General features: G+C 41.0%; 1 pseudogene; it reads right to left on the bottom strand.

The window, feature by feature from the left end:
- The window catches only part of LOC137318233 (equilibrative nucleoside transporter 1-like), a 93,693-nt pseudogene extending 80,649 nt beyond the window's left edge, over positions 1-13,044 (bottom strand).
- Between the last annotated feature and the right edge of the window lie 102 nt (positions 13,045-13,146).

Here is a 13,146-nt window from a genome sequence, read left to right as displayed (position 1 = left end):
AAGATCAGAGAGTGTTCCATCCAGTATATGATATAATATAAAAGATCAGAGAGTGTTCCATCCAGTATATGATATAATATAAAAGATCAGAGAGTGTTCCATCCAGTATATGATATAATATAAAAGATCAGAGAGTGTTCCATCCAGTATATGATATAATATAAAAGATCAGAGAGTGTTCCATCCAGTATATGATATAATATAAAAGATCAGAGAGTGTTCCATCCAGTATATGATATAATATAAAAGATCAGAGAGTGTTCCATCCAGTATATGATATACTATAAAAGATCAGAGAGTGTTCCATCCAGTGTATGATACAATATAAAAGATCAGAGAGTGTTCCATCCAGTGTATGATATACTATAAAAGATCAGAGAGTGTTCCATCCAGTATATGATATAATATAAAAGATCAGAGAGTGTTCCATCCAGTATATGATATAATATAAAAGATCAGAGAGTGTTCCATCCAGTATATGATATATTATAAAAGATCAGAGAGTGTTCCATCCAGTATATGATATATTATAAAAGATCAGAGAGTGTTCCATCCAGTATATGATATAATATAAAAGATCAGAGAGTGTTCCATCCAGTATATGATATAATATAAAAGATCAGAGAGTGTTCCATCCAGTATATGATATACTATAAAAGATCAGAGAGTGTTCCATCCAGTATATGATATAATATAAAAGATCAGAGAGTGTTCCATCCAGTATATGATATAATATAAAAGATCAGAGAGTGGTCCATCCAGTATATGATATAATATAAAAGATCAGAGAGTGTTCCATCCAGTATATGATATAATATAAAAGATCAGAGAGTGTTCCATCCAGTATATGATATAATATAAAAGATCAGAGAGTGTTCCATCCAGTATATGATATAATATAAAAGATCAGAGAGTGTTCCATCCAGTATATGATATATTATAAAAGATCAGAGAGTGTTCCATCCAGTATATGATATATTATAAAAGATCAGAGAGTGTTCCATCCAGTATATGATATATTATAAAAGATCAGAGAGTGTTCCATCCAGTATATGATATACTATAAAAGATCAGAGAGTGTTCCATCCAGTATATGATATAATATAAAAGATCAGAGAGTGTTCCATCCAGTATATGATACAATATAAAAGATCAGAGAGTGTTCCATCCAGTATATGATATAATATAAAAGATCAGAGAGTGTTCCATCCAGTGTATGATATACTATAAAAGATCAGAGAGTGTTCCATCCAGTATATGATATAATATAAAAGATCAGAGAGTGTTCCATCCAGTATATGATATAATATAAAAGATCAGAGAGTGTTCCATCCAGTATATGATATAATATAAAAGATCAGAGAGTGTTCCATCCAGTATATGATATAATATAAAAGATCAGAGAGTGTTCCATCCAGTATATGATATAATATAAAAGATCAGAGAGTGTTCCATCCAGTATATGATATAATATAAAAGATCAGAGAGTGTTCCATCCAGTGTATGATATAATATAAAAGATCAGAGAGTGTTCCATCCAGTATATGATATAATATAAAAGATCAGAGAGTGTTCCATCCAGTGTATGATACAATATAAAAGATCAGAGAGTGTTCTATCCAGTACATGATATAATATAAAAGATCAGAGAGTGTTCCATCCACTATATGATATAATATAAAAGATCAGAGAGTGTTCCATCCAGTATATGATATAATATAAAAGATCAGAGAGTGTTCCATCCAGTGTATGATACAATATAAAAGATCAGAGAGTGTTCCATCCAGTGTATGATACAATATAAAAGATCAGAGAGTGTTCCATCCAGTGTATGATATACTATAAAAGATCAGAGAGTGTTCCATCCAGTATATGATATAATATAAAAGATCAGAGAGTGTTCCATCCAGTGTATGATACAATATAAAAGATCAGAGAGTGTTCCATCCAGTGTATGATACAATATAAAAGATCAGAGAGTGTTCCATCCAGTATATGATATAATATAAAAGATCAGAGAGTGTTCCATCCAGTGTATGATACAATATAAAAGATCAGAGAGTGTTCCATCCAGTATATGATATAATATAAAAGATCAGAGAGTGTTCCATCCAGTGTATGATACAATATAAAAGATCAGAGAGTGTTCCATCCAGTATATGATATAATATAAAAGATCAGAGAGTGTTCCATCCAGTATATGATATAATATAAAAGATCAGAGAGTGTTCCATCCAGTATATGATATAATATAAAAGATCAGAGAATGTTCCATCCAGTGTATGATACAATATAAAAGATCAGAGAGTGTTCCATCCAGTGTATGATACAATATAAAAGATCAGAGAGTGTTCCATCCAGTATATGATATAATATAAAAGATCAGAGAGTGTTCCATCCAGTATATGATTTCATATAAAAGATCAGAGAGTGTTCCATCCAGTATATGATATAATATAAAAGATCAGAGAGTGTTCCATCCAGTGTATGATATAATATAAAAGATCAGAGAGTGTTCCATCCAGTGTATGATATAATATAAAAGATCAGAGACTGTTCCATCCAGTATATGATATAATATAAAAGATCAGAGAGTGTTCCATCCAGTATATGATATAATATAAAAGATCAGAGAGTGTTCCATCCAGTATATGATATAATATAAAAGATCAGAGAGTGTTCCATCCAGTGTATGATATGATATAAAAGATCAGAGAGTGTTCCATCCAGTGTATGATATAATATAAAAGATCAGAGAGTGTTCCATCCAGTATATGATATAATATAAAAGATCAGAGAGTGTTCCATCCAGTATATGATATAATATAAAAGATCAGAGAGTGTTCCATCCAGTATATGATATAATATAAAAGATCAGAGAGTGTTCCATCCAGTATATGATATAATATAAAAGATCAGAGAGTGTTCCATCCAGTATATGATATAATATAAAAGATCAGAGAGTGTTCCATCCAGTATATGATATAATATAAAAGATCAGAGAGTGTTCCATCCAGTATATGATATACTATAAAAGATCAGAGAGTGTTCCATCCAGTATATGATACAATATAAAAGATCAGAGAGTGTTCCATCCAGTGTATGATATACTATAAAAGATCAGAGAGTGTTCCATCCAGTATATGATATAATATAAAAGATCAGAGAGTGTTCCATCCAGTATATGATATAATATAAAAGATCAGAGAGTGTTCCATCCAGTATATGATATATTATAAAAGATCAGAGAGTGTTCCATCCAGTATATGATATATTATAAAAGATCAGAGAGTGTTCCATCCAGTATATGATATAATATAAAAGATCAGAGAGTGTTCCATCCAGTATATGATATAATATAAAAGATCAGAGAGTGTTCCATCCAGTATATGATATACTATAAAAGATCAGAGAGTGTTCCATCCAGTATATGATATAATATAAAAGATCAGAGAGTGTTCCATCCAGTATATGATATAATATAAAAGATCAGAGAGTGGTCCATCCAGTATATGATATAATATAAAAGATCAGAGAGTGTTCCATCCAGTATATGATATAATATAAAAGATCAGAGAGTGTTCCATCCAGTATATGATATAATATAAAAGATCAGAGAGTGTTCCATCCAGTATATGATATAATATAAAAGATCAGAGAGTGTTCCATCCAGTATATGATATATTATAAAAGATCAGAGAGTGTTCCATCCAGTATATGATATATTATAAAAGATCAGAGAGTGTTCCATCCAGTATATGATATATTATAAAAGATCAGAGAGTGTTCCATCCAGTATATGATATACTATAAAAGATCAGAGAGTGTTCCATCCAGTATATGATATAATATAAAAGATCAGAGAGTGTTCCATCCAGTATATGATACAATATAAAAGATCAGAGAGTGTTCCATCCAGTATATGATATAATATAAAAGATCAGAGAGTGTTCCATCCAGTGTATGATATACTATAAAAGATCAGAGAGTGTTCCATCCAGTATATGATATAATATAAAAGATCAGAGAGTGTTCCATCCAGTATATGATATAATATAAAAGATCAGAGAGTGTTCCATCCAGTATATGATATAATATAAAAGATCAGAGAGTGTTCCATCCAGTATATGATATAATATAAAAGATCAGAGAGTGTTCCATCCAGTATATGATATAATATAAAAGATCAGAGAGTGTTCCATCCAGTATATGATATAATATAAAAGATCAGAGAGTGTTCCATCCAGTGTATGATATAATATAAAAGATCAGAGAGTGTTCCATCCAGTATATGATATAATATAAAAGATCAGAGAGTGTTCCATCCAGTGTATGATACAATATAAAAGATCAGAGAGTGTTCTATCCAGTACATGATATAATATAAAAGATCAGAGAGTGTTCCATCCACTATATGATATAATATAAAAGATCAGAGAGTGTTCCATCCAGTATATGATATAATATAAAAGATCAGAGAGTGTTCCATCCAGTGTATGATACAATATAAAAGATCAGAGAGTGTTCCATCCAGTGTATGATACAATATAAAAGATCAGAGAGTGTTCCATCCAGTGTATGATATACTATAAAAGATCAGAGAGTGTTCCATCCAGTATATGATATAATATAAAAGATCAGAGAGTGTTCCATCCAGTGTATGATACAATATAAAAGATCAGAGAGTGTTCCATCCAGTGTATGATACAATATAAAAGATCAGAGAGTGTTCCATCCAGTATATGATATAATATAAAAGATCAGAGAGTGTTCCATCCAGTGTATGATACAATATAAAAGATCAGAGAGTGTTCCATCCAGTATATGATATAATATAAAAGATCAGAGAGTGTTCCATCCAGTGTATGATACAATATAAAAGATCAGAGAGTGTTCCATCCAGTATATGATATAATATAAAAGATCAGAGAGTGTTCCATCCAGTATATGATATAATATAAAAGATCAGAGAGTGTTCCATCCAGTATATGATATAATATAAAAGATCAGAGAATGTTCCATCCAGTGTATGATACAATATAAAAGATCAGAGAGTGTTCCATCCAGTGTATGATACAATATAAAAGATCAGAGAGTGTTCCATCCAGTATATGATATAATATAAAAGATCAGAGAGTGTTCCATCCAGTATATGATTTCATATAAAAGATCAGAGAGTGTTCCATCCAGTATATGATATAATATAAAAGATCAGAGAGTGTTCCATCCAGTGTATGATATAATATAAAAGATCAGAGAGTGTTCCATCCAGTGTATGATATAATATAAAAGATCAGAGACTGTTCCATCCAGTATATGATATAATATAAAAGATCAGAGAGTGTTCCATCCAGTATATGATATAATATAAAAGATCAGAGAGTGTTCCATCCAGTATATGATATAATATAAAAGATCAGAGAGTGTTCCATCCAGTGTATGATATGATATAAAAGATCAGAGAGTGTTCCATCCAGTGTATGATATAATATAAAAGATCAGAGAGTGTTCCATCCAGTATATGATATAATATAAAAGATCAGAGAGTGTTCCATCCAGTATATGATATAATATAAAAGATCAGAGAGTGTTCCATCCAGTGTATGATATGATATAAAAGATCAGAGAGTGTTCCATCCAGTATATGATATAATATAAAAGATCAGAGAGTGTTCCATCCAGTGTATGATATGATATAAAAGATCAGAGAGTGTTCCATCCAGTGTATGATATAATATAAAAGATCAGAGAGTGTTCCATCCAGTATATGATATAATATAAAAGATCAGAGAGTGTTCCATCCAGTATATGATATAATATAAAAGATCAGAGAGTGTTCCATCCAGTGTATGATATAATATAAAAGATCAGAGAGTGTTCCATCCAGTGTATGATACAATATAAAAGATCAGAGAGTGTTCCATCCAGTGTATGATACAATATAAAAGATCAGAGAGTGTTCCATCCAGTATATGATATGATATAAAAGATCAGAGAGTGTTCCATCCAGTGTATGATATAATATAAAAGATCAGAGAGTGTTCCATCCAGTGTATGATATAATATAAAAGATCAGAGAGTGTTCCATCCAGTATATGATATACTATAAAAGATCAGAGAGTGTTCCATCCAGTATATGATATACTATAAAAGATCAGAGAGTGTTCCATCCAGTATATGATATAATATAAAAGATCAGAGAGTGTTCCATCCAGTATATGATATAATATAAAAGATCAGAGAGTGTTCCATCCAGTGTATGATATACTATAAAAGATCAGAGAGTGTTCCATCCAGTATATGATATACTATAAAAGCAAATGTAAAAAGGAAAGGTTTAGGAACCCATCAAGCAAGTAGGAATGGAGATATCATGACCATGAAGAGCGTCTGTGCAGTGGAATGGAACGGCCGATATCTGCATGAAAGCCCAGAAACACCGAGAATAAAGAGGGCTCCCACGGTCTTTGCTCCATCAGAGTCCTCGTCCTCGTAACAAACCGAACAATTGGACAGAAAGAATGACACTTTCTCCCAATCCTATGTCTCATTGGTCCAGCACAATATAAAAAGACTTTGCAATGAAACCAGTCTCTTGAGTCTGAATTGAAGGCCCTGCTTCCAGGAAGGATCTCTGAGATAACGGTACAGACCTCAGGATACAAGAAGGTGATCACTTCTCAACTGCCTGTGTGATGCAAAAACCCTTGGTTTGAGGTTGTTTCTATTATGTGATTTGCCTGCTGTTGATATGAATCGTTAAATCATTACTCGGCATTAACGGGTCGAGGAAGGTCATCGGTATGGTTTGATTTTGCTTTGTGCAAAGCTCGTATGAAGTAGATCATCAAATAATTGTGTTTTGATTCATGAAACTGTTGTGTGAGGGTGACTTTCTTTAATTGATTATTGTCAGGGTTCAAGAATCACTGGAAAACCATCATCCAGAAACAGCCTTTGTTCCCCATCCTCAATATGTTTATAACCAATAAATGAACATGAGAAAAAAAACACATGTTTTGAATGCCCCTGTGATTTTTCTCCCTGTGTTTGCAGCGTCCTGAAGATTAATCTTTCATTCCTGGACAATCCTGGAGGTTTGGGGGCCCCGAAGCCCCGAAGCCCTGACAATGACCAATCTCACAGGGGATTCAGGCCTCTGCTCACTCCGTCGGGGTCCTTCTCCCATTTTAGGCTGCCCTGGCGGCTGCCTGAATTGAGAGCAGGCCTCAATTCAATATGGAAATGAGGCTCCTGCATTGAATTCTGACCTGCATTGGGAAATTCGTTTACACCAGATGGAGCTTGTGTTGGAGATAAATAAAAACCAGTGTTGGTGAAAGTGACCACAGAGCCGTCGGATTGTTGTAAAAACCCAACCGGTTTGTTGATGCCCTTTGGTGAAGGAAACCTGCTGAACTTACCCAGTCTGGGCCTGTATCTGACTCCAATCCCCACACCAAGGCTGTTGACTCTTAACTGCCCTCTGAAGTGGCCCAGTGAGACACTCAGTTCTATCAATCCCACTACCAGCGGTTCAAGAAGGTGGCCCACCACCACCTTCTCAGGGCCACTCGGTTTGGGCAATAAATGCCGGCCTTGGCAGCAACGCCCACATCCCGGGAATGAAAACAAAAACATCAGAAGCTGAAATGGACAAGCCAGAGATGCGGTGCCCACAAGAGCAAGTCAGAGGCTGGGTATTCGGCAGAGGGTCACTCACCTCCTGACTCCCCAAAACCTCTCCGCCATCTACAAATCAGTCTGCTGAATAGTACCGCCTTCCACTGGACAGAATGACCAACCTACTCAACCCAGGATATATTGGCCTTGGAGGGGGTGCAGCGGAGAGTCACCAGAATGATCCCGGGGCTGAAAGGGTTAAATTACGAAGACAGGTTGCACAGACTGGGTTTGTATTCCCTCGAGTTTAGAAGATTAAGGGGTGATCTAATCGAGGTGTTTAAGATGATTAAAGGATTTGATAGGGTCGATCGAGAGAAACTATTTCCTCTGATGGGGGGAGTCCAGAACGAGGGGGCAGAACCTTAAAATTAGAGCCGGGCCGTTCAGGGGTGATGTCAGGAAGCACTTCCTCACACAAAGGGGAGTGGGAATCTGGAACTCTCTCCCCCAAAAAGGCTGTGGATGCTGGGGGCAATTGGAGCTTTCAGGACTGAGATCGATAGATTTTTGACAGGGGTATGGAGTTAAGATACAGATCAACCATAATATAATTGGATGGCGGAACAGGCTCGTGGGGCTGAATGGCCTCCTGCTGCTCCTGTGTGTGAGAACAGTGTGATCGCTGTCCCAGTCCCAATGAGAGGTAAAGTCAGGTGACAACCAACTGGAAAAGGGAGGACTCACCAGGTGAGGTAGACCGAGGTAGGCCAGGATAGCAAATAGGATCACCACACAGGCAGTGATGAAATATCCAAAGGCACTTTCATTCTGCTTCGACCCACCTACATAAGGAAGAGAATTTCAGCAACAGATCGGAGCAAATGACAGCATCAACTCCATCCTGTGACCCGCCCCCACCCCCCGTCTCCCCCAGTCCCGCCCTCCCGCCCCGGTCTCCCCCGGTCCCGCCCTCTCCCCCCCCCTCCCTCCCGCCCAGGTCTCCCCCGGTCCCGCTCTCCCCCTCCCTGGTCAGACCCCGTCTGGAGAGACTGCGTTCAGTTCTGGGCACCGCACCTCAGGAAGGATATATTGGCCTTGGAGGGGCTGCAACGGAGAGTCACCAGAATGATACCGGGGCTAAAAGGGTTAAATTACGAGGACAGGTTGCATAGGCTGGGCTTGTATTCCCTTGAGTTCAGAAGATTAAGGGGTGATCTAATCGAGATTCTTAAACGATTCAAAGGATTTGATAGAGATGATATCTATCAGAGAAACCATTTCCTCTGCTGAGGGAGAGTCCAGAACGAGGGGGCAGAACCTTAAAATTAGAGCCGGGCCGTTCAGGGGTGATGTCAGGAAGCACTTCTTCACACAAAGGGGAGTGGGAATCTGGAACTCTCTCCCCCAAAAAAGGCTGTGGATGCTGGGGGTCAATTGGAGCTTTCAGGACTGAGATCGATAGATTTTTGTTGGGTCAGGGGATCGGGGTTTGGAGCAAAGGGGGGTAAATGGGGTGAGGTACAGATCAGTCATGATCTGATAGAATTGCAGAACAGACTCAGGGGGCTGAATGGCCTCCTCCTGTACCTAATGCTCTTCTACACTATCCCATCAAACACTCCCAGGGTAGGTACAGCACGGGTTAGATACAGAGTAAAGCTCCCTCTACACTGTCCCATCAAACACTCCCAGGGCAGGTACAGCATGGGTTAGATACAGAGTAAAACTCCCTCTACACTGTCCCATCAAACACTCCCAGGGCAGGTACAGCACGGGTTAGATACAGAGTAAAGCTCCCTCCACACTGTCCCATCAAACACTCCCAGGGCAGGTACAGGGTTAGATACAGAGTAAAGCGCCCTCTACACTGTCCCATCAAACACTCCCAGAGCAGGTACAGAGTTAGATACAGAGTAAAGCTCCCTCTACACTGTCCCATCAAACACTCCCAGGGCAGGTACAGACCGGGTTAGATACAGACCATAAGACCATAAGAGATAGGAACAGGAGTAGGCCATTCGGCCCCTCGAGCCTGGTCCGCCATTTAATGAGATCATGGCTGATCTGATTTTTACCTCAACTCCACTTTCCCGCCCTTTCCCCATATCCTTTGACTCCCTTGCTGATCAAAAATTGATCTAACTCAGCCTTGAATGTATTCAATGACTCAGCCTCCACAGCTTTTTGGGGTAAAGAATTCCAAAGATTCACGACCCTCTGGGAGAAGAAATTCCTCCTCATTTCCATCTTAAACGGCGACCCCTTATTCTGAGACTATGCCCCCTAGTTTTAGATTCCCCCATGAGGGGTAACATCCTCTCAGCATCTACCCTATCGAGTCCCCTCAGAATCTTGTACGTTTCAATAAGATCTCCTCTCATTCTTCTAAACTCCAATGAGTATAGACGCAACCTGTTCAATCTTTCCTCATAAGACAACCCTTCCATACCCGGAATCAACCTAGTGAACCTTCTCTGAACTGTCTCCAATACAAGAATATCCTTCCTTAAATAGGGGCACCAGTACTGTACGCAGTACTCCAGGTGTGGTCTCACCAGCACCCTGTACAGTTGTATCATGACTTCCCTGCTTTTATACTCCATCCCCCCAGAAATAAAGGCCAATATTCCGTTTGCCTTCTGGATTACCTGCTGCACCTGTATGTTGACTTTTTGTGTTTCATTTACGAGGGCACCCAGATCCCTCTGTACCGCAGCATTTTGTAGTATTTCTCCATTCAAATAATATTTTGCTTTTTTATTTTTCCTCCCAAAGTGGATGACTTCACATTTTCCCACATTATTTTCCATCTGCCAAATTTTTGCCCATTCACTTAACCTGTCAATATCCCTTTGCAGACACTTTGTGTCCTCATCGCAACTTGCTTTTCCACCTATCTTTGTATCATCTGCAAATTTGGCCAAAAGACACTCTGTTCCTTCATCCAAGTCATTGGTATATATTGTAAATAGTTGAAGCCCCAGCACTGATCCCTCCGGCACCCCACTAGTTACAGATTACCATTTTGAAAATGACCCTTTTATCCCGACTCTTTGTTTTCTGTTAGTTAGCCAATCCTCTATCCATGCCAGTATATTACCCCCAATACCATGAGCTCTTATCTTGTGCAGTAATCTTTTATGTGGCACCTTATCGAATGCCTTTTGGAACTCCAAATCTACTGCATCCATTGGTTCCCCTTTATCCACCCTGCCCGTTACCTCCTCAAAGAACTCTCATAAATTTGTCAGACATGATTCCCCTTCATAAAACCATGCTGACTCTCCTTGATTGTATTATGAGTCTCCAAATGTCCTGCTACCTACTTCCTTACTCATGGATTCTAACATTTTCCCAATGACAGATGTTAGGCTAACTGGTCTATAGTTACCTGCTTTCTGTCTCACTCCCTCCTTGAATAGGGGTGTTCCATTTGTGGTACAGAGTAAAGCTCCCTCTACACTGTCCCATCTCCCACTCCCCAGGGCAGGTACAGCATGGGTTAGATAGAGTAAAGCTCACTCTACACTGTCCCATCAAATACTCCAGGGCAGGTACAGCACGGGTTAGATACAGAGTAAAGCTCCCTCTACACTGTCCCATCAAACACTCCCAGGGTGCAGGTACAGGGTTAGATACAGAGTAAAGCTCCCTCTACACTGTCCCATCTCCCACTCCCAGGGCAGGTATAACATTGGTTAGATACAGAGTAAAGCTCCCTCTACACTGTCCCATCAAACACTCCCAGGGCAGGTACAGCACGGGTTAGATACAGAGTAAAGCTCCCTCTACACTGTCCCATCAAACACTCCCAGGGGCAGGTACAGGGTTAGATACAGAGTAAAGCTCCCTCTACACTGTCCCATCAAACACCTCCCAGGGCAGGTACAGCACGGGTTAGATACAGAGCAAAGCTTCCTCTACACTGTCCCATCAAACACTCCCAGGGGCAGGTACAGCACGGGTTAGATACAGAGTAAAGCTCCCTCTGCACTGTCCCATCAAACACTCCAGGGGCAGGTACAGCACGGGTTAGATACAGAGTAAAGCTCCCTCTACACTGTCCCATCAAACACTCCCAGGGCAGGTACAGGGTTAGTTACAGAGTAAAGCCTCCCTCTACACTGTCCCATCAAACATTCCCAGGGCAGGTACAGCACGGGTTAGATACAGAGTAAAGCTCCCTCTACACTCTCCCATCAAACACTCCCAGGGCTGGTACAGGGTTAGATACAGAGTAAAGCTCCCTCTACACTGTCCCATCAAACACTCCCAGGGCAGGTACAGGGTTAGATAGAGAGTAAAGCTCCCTCTACACTGTCCCATCAAACACTCCCAGGGCAGGTACAGGGTTAGATACAGAGTAAAGCTCCCTCTACACTGTCCCATCAAACACTCCCAGGGCTGGTGGTACCTGTAACACACCCCCCAGCCCATGGAGTGTTTGTAACTGTGTTGGTGGGTGAACCTTTGCCCTTCCCCTGGATGTCCCACTCTGCGATCCTCTCTGGCAGGAGTGGTGACTGGAGGTTTGGACTGTGGGTCCAGGAGCTGTCCAGCCTCTCACCCTCCGCCCACTTCCTGTTTGTTTCCTTACTTGCGATGGCGCAGAATCATGGCGAGTGCTGCGAAGGTGCCTGCCATTCCCTGTCCACTCATGATCGGGGTGGTGTAAAGCTCAGGCAATAATCCAGCTAACCCAAAGATACTGCCCTGCAGGACCGCTCCGAAACCTGGGAGAGGGGTGGGGGGAGGGAGAGGGAGAGCGGGGGGGGGGGGGGGGAGGGAGAGGGTGGGGGGGGGGGGGGGGAGGGGTGAGAGAGAGAGAGAGGGGGAGAGAGAGAATGTGTTAGAGGAATTCTTACACAAATCTCATCAGCTTCACACTTCACTCCAGGACTGGTCTCATTGTCCAACTGTTCTCAAAATCATAGAATCACAGAATGATACAGCACAGAAGGAGGCCTCCCTCGCTCCCTCTCTCCGCCCCTTCTCTCCTGCTCTCTGCTCCCTCTCTCCCCCCTCCCTGTCTCCACTCCTTCTCTCCCACTTTCTCCGCTCCCTCGCCCTCTTCTCCGCTCCCTTCTCCCCCTCAGATGCCTCACAGGCCTCCCCCTCCACCCTCCCCTCACGGGCCTCACCCCCCTCCCCCTCACCCCCCTCCCCTCCCCCCACTCCTCCCCACCCCTCCCCCCTCCCCTCCCCCCTCCCCCCACTCCTCCCCCCTCCCCTCCACCCCACCCCCCCCTCCACCCACACAGAGCTGGTGTTGACGTACAGTTGATGAGGACGATTGTCGCCATGGTGATGATGAAGAAGATCAGGGGCTCCAGTGAGACTTTCACCAGAATGGCGGTGAGCAGGAAGAGGATGAAGATTGCACCAAGACCCCCACTGATCCGGAACCACTGTGGGATCCTGAGAGAGGGGGGAGAGAGGGGAGAGAGGGGGGAGAGGGGAGAGAGGGGAGAGAGGGGAGAGAGGGGGAGAGGGGGGGGAGGGAGAGAGGAGAGAGGGGGA

Source organism: Heptranchias perlo, unplaced genomic scaffold (assembly GCF_035084215.1).
Source record: "Heptranchias perlo isolate sHepPer1 unplaced genomic scaffold, sHepPer1.hap1 HAP1_SCAFFOLD_673, whole genome shotgun sequence".
NCBI classification, from domain to species: Eukaryota; Metazoa; Chordata; class Chondrichthyes; order Hexanchiformes; family Hexanchidae; genus Heptranchias; species Heptranchias perlo.
This window is presented reverse-complemented; position numbering and strand designations above follow the sequence as displayed.